Below are 4,874 nucleotides of genomic sequence, written 5' to 3' on the forward strand. Positions count from 1 at the left end.
TTCTTCCAGTGGCTTAATCAAAAGGCCCTCGATAAATTAACGGTCACTTGCTACTGTCTGTAAGTACTACTTCTGTCATTAAGTCTCTATATATAGCTCAGCTCTTTCATTGCATGTATATATGATTATCCTCACTATATTATGCAGATTGAAGATTGTCGAATGCAGAAAAGCAGAAATCTATGATATTGGGTTCATTAACACAAAACCCATAGATGAATTTACGGTTAAATTTCAAGCAAAAGAAACCGAGGTCAACTTGCTCAAATCGTTGCTAATAAATCAAAACAAAGATAAAATACTCTTTCCTTACAACTTCAAGTGAGTGTTACTGTCTTGTGCATATTCGGTTTCCCTTATTACTGGAGGTTATAGTAATGTAACTAATGAGTTATGCATGCGTGCACAGCTTCCACTATATTCTCCTGGAGATTAAGCCTGAGCAGGGACTAGTAACCGTCTTAGACTCGAGACGAAAAGAGCCAGAGACCTATGCGGACATGACTAGATTCCTAATATCAAGTAATTGTTTTCTTTGTCTCGCAAGTTCATTCAATCATTATCGCACCATATCGGCAAATTTTTTTTCATTTCCTAATATCAAGTAATTGTTTGCTTTGTCTCGCAGGGTTCAGAAAGTATTCACCGCAGAAGCTCCAGGACTGTCGGGGGAGCTGCGATTTACATACCCGAAAGTAAGTACTACCAGCTAGCTAGTTCCGCGCACCTCCCGTCGATTCTAGCTACTTTCATCAATGCCATTTATAATGCTTCATTATTAGTTTGATTTACCTCTGTTTCTCGTAAAGTGCTTGTGGTAGGAATAAGGAAATGATTTCTGTGGATACTACGTCTGCGAGTTCATCTACAACGCGACTTGCAAAAATAAGCGGGGCTACTCTAAAAGACAATTTGATGTGCGTAAGCAATAATATTCACAATTTCATTTTATTACACCATCATTTCTATTGAGTTTCATTCATATATATGTATTAACCCCCTTCTTCAAACTACACGTGGCAGATGCGGGATGAACTCCTACCACAAGATCGCATGAAAGCAATTCAATAGGAATTGGCGGGATTCTTTCTTGACCACGTCATCAATAAAACTGGAGAATACCATGTGGAAGCTGAGTTCATATATAATTAGGGGATTATATTGTAAGAGATCTTAATATTGTATATATGTAGCCAGTAGCGTCGGATAGATATACGAAAACTTGTTGTTCGACCAATCTCTCGGAGGAGAGGTCGATCACTTCTCTCTGTATATGTATGTTCATGACGATCTTCTGTACTTAATGGTTCCATTTATTTGCTTACTAGCTAGCATGTCGAGTCCTCTTTATACGTATAGTACGTAGCGTCGACCAAGCACGGAGATAAGTGTAATGCGCAAGACCGTTGCGACAGGTGTCTTCCAGTTATTCGCTATTGTTGTATTGTCATTCGCTTGCGTGTTACCTCTTGCCATGTCATCATGTGCATCCGGCCGGGTCTCCCAGTTCTTTCCTTTGTCCATTCTGAGACCAGACACACTCGCACGTGCCCGCGGCACCTCTGAAATAGTATTTTATAATTGGCCGGAAAATATTCTCGGAATGGGTTGAAAGTTGGCATGCGGTGTTGTTATGTTGTCAGTAGGCCGCCTGCCAAGTTTCCTCGCATTCGGAGTTCGTTTGATGCCCCAACGGATAACTATAGTGGCAATATAGCTGGTCTTCTCGTCGGACGTTTTCGGTCTCTAGAAGCTGCTGTCGGGTCTCTCTCTCTTCTCTCCCGTAACCCTCGGCCTTGTACACAGTCACAATCAGCCCTCCTGCGGCCCACTTAATCCACCCTCCGACCGGAACCATCGGATCATGACCGGAGGCTCCGAAATGGTCCAGAAACCTCCAACCCTAGCCACTTTTGCTATAAAAGGAATCCCCTCCTTCCAAATCTGGACATCCCTTCCCCTCCTCCTCGTTTTCAGCACCTCCTAATCATCAACACTGCCGCCCACCTCCATTTCCGCACCGACCGCACCCCCGCCGCCACTTGGTGCATCCCCACTGGCTGGCGCCGCCGCAGCCGCCAGCCTCCACCTCTCCCAAGCCGCCACCTGTCCCTGGCAACCTCCAGCGCCACCACGGCCTGCCCGGACCCAGGGCAGGCCCGCCAAGCCCATCGGGGCCCGTCCCCGAGCCCTCCTGCTCCGCCGCCAGGAAGCTCGTGCCTCCCTCCGCCCGCGCCCGTCTCCGGCGACCGGATCTCGCCAGGGGCCACAACTCCGCCGCGCCGGAGCTCCCTCGACCCCGCGACACCAGGCCAGTCGCCACTCCCTGCTCCCCCTCTTGCGCGCTCTCTCTCCCTCCCTGATGCAGCTTCGCCTCCCCACTGTTTGTAGATCCACCACTCGTCGCCGGAGATGGCCTAGCCGCCTTCGCCGCGCTCGTCGCCAGCCCCCTCGCCCTCCACCACCGTCGGATACGGGACCCCCTCGCCTGGATCTGCCCGTTCCTGACCTCGCCGGCTGATCACCATTTCCCCGCGTGTCGCCCTTGCCGGAGCTCGGCTGTTGTAATCGCCGCTCTTCGTTGACCATGCCAGATCGATCCTGCTGCGCCCGTTGACCGCGAGCATCGTTGGGCCCCAACCGCAACCCCTCGCTCCGTCACGTGGGCCTCTACAGCTGCACCGGCCCATGGGAGAGCTTTGGCCTGCCTCCCCGCATCACCACAGCCGCGCCTCGCCCGTTGGTCCAGCGGGCCCCCTCTGCAGACGGGCCATGGCCCATGGGTGAGCAGACCCCCCTCCAGCCCCTTGTGCATGTTGGGCCAGAACTCTGTTTCGGCCCATGTAATGTTTTTTTCGTCTGGACAGATTTAGTACTTATTCCAGAGAACGCAGTTTTACAGAAAAGTCCCTAGAGTTCATGCATCTAATAACTCACAATCCGTGCATCATATGTTAAAACTTTATATGTCAAAAATGTGAGGTGGCCCCGGAGGAGGAGGAGAAGAAGAACCCGAAGAACCCGCGTTTGGTGCCCCCCTATCTATCTAGCTTTCTATGGATCTATCGTATTAGTTTTTTTCAGTTGTAATCATTATGCTACTATTATTAAGTTTTATTAGTACTTTAAGTTGTAAGGCTATCATGGAGTTGTAAGGCTATCGTGGAACTATGGGTTGCAATCGTTATGCTTCTATATAATCGTTATGCTACTATATATATTGTGTGTTTCGTGCTATTATTTGTGGATTGTTATCGGTTGTTTTTGGTTATTATTCGTGTATTGCTATGGGTTGCTACGGGCTTGGGTTTCTACACCCCAATCACCACACACACCATCTTCAAAATATTGGCCAAACCACGGACATGCAAATAGGAGCCCCATGCAAACCCACTATGGACATGGGTGCAACTAGGAAATGCAAACTAATTTACTTCGGGCACTTCATGCAAGCATGCAACTTATTTAGTTCATGGAACCGTAGACATGCATAGAAACAATTAACATTTAGTTTTAGTGCATCAAAAAATGATCCATCACAAAATTTAGTGCAAGAAAAAGGCCAAAATAAAAGGACAGGCAACATTTTATTGGGCCCCATTTTATTTGCCGAAGTTAGAGGTGGGCTGGTGCTCCTACGCGGCTGGGCTGGTCTTGGACATGGTTATTTTCTCAGGGCCCATTTCTCACGGCCCAACATCTATTCGGCAGCCCAGTTTTGTTTTTTTACTAGAAACTGAATTTGGGTGTGTACTCTATTAACTAAAGAACAAAAACAGAGGAAACAGATCATGAACACTGAATAGGGCCCCTCAGAATATCATTACAATATTTCAAGCAAGTTTTGCTTCACACTAATTCAAGTTCATCTAACAAATGGTCCCTGGCTAACTCAAACTACTGGGCACCCCTGAAACTAGTTGACACTCTAACTGAAACTCTAACACATTCTAGCGATTGATGAACATCAAGTAAAATAAACCCATAGCAATGACGCAACCATAAAATGCTCCAGCCATCATATTTGCTTGCTGCTTCAAATCGATCAGATGCTTTAGTTGCTTGCCAATTTTCTTCAATTCACACTTCAGTTCTGCACTGTGCATCATCGGATAGGCTCTGTCCGCCAAATTGGGGGCTTGTTCCACGGCAAGCCGCCCCCCAAAATTGAGCACTTGGGTTCTGGTTGATCCCTCCAATTTCAACCTTTCAACACAGTCATCGAGCTACTCAAAATGCCCACATTTCTTTAGAACCTGAAAAACAGGGGGCCGGAGGCGCATGAATCCTAGATCCACCACCCAGATCCACCGCCCTAATTAGAGGAAAAAAGAAAGAAATCGGGAGAAATTAGACCATAGGATTGGTCAAGAACACAGATCTAACCTACCCCGGTTGGGGCTTGCTCAAGCATTTCACAAACTCGCGCCCACGGTTGCCATTTTCTTCCCTCACACAAGTCAAATGCTTCAGAGGCTCCATGCGCGGGCAATCGGGGCATCTTGTCAATGGCAGTGGACCATACTGCATCCATGATTGGCGGGAGGCCGAAGTCGATCTAGACATCACTCGCCGACGGCACGCTTCGTTGCCAGAGCAGAGGAAGAAGAAGGTGGGAAAGGGAAGGGGCAGGGCAAGCAATGGAGGGCGGGGGGTGGGGTGGGCTAGCTTGGGCTTGTGGCTGGCTCGGGTCGGGGAAAGCTGATGAGCACAGGCATGCTTGCGTGGATAAGTTGTGGGTCCCACCCGCATGCGAGTAACTGCTAGGTCCCGCGTGTCATAACTCGAATCGCTAACCCCTCGTGGTTTTCATTTCATGGTTAAACAGAGGCATGTCGCATTGGAGCAATTGTTTGCTTCTAAAACGTCGTATC

This window comes from Triticum urartu, chromosome 7A (genome assembly GCF_056163025.1).
Source record: "Triticum urartu cultivar PI428250 chromosome 7A, HENAU_Tu73, whole genome shotgun sequence".
Taxonomy (NCBI): domain Eukaryota; kingdom Viridiplantae; phylum Streptophyta; class Magnoliopsida; order Poales; family Poaceae; genus Triticum; species Triticum urartu.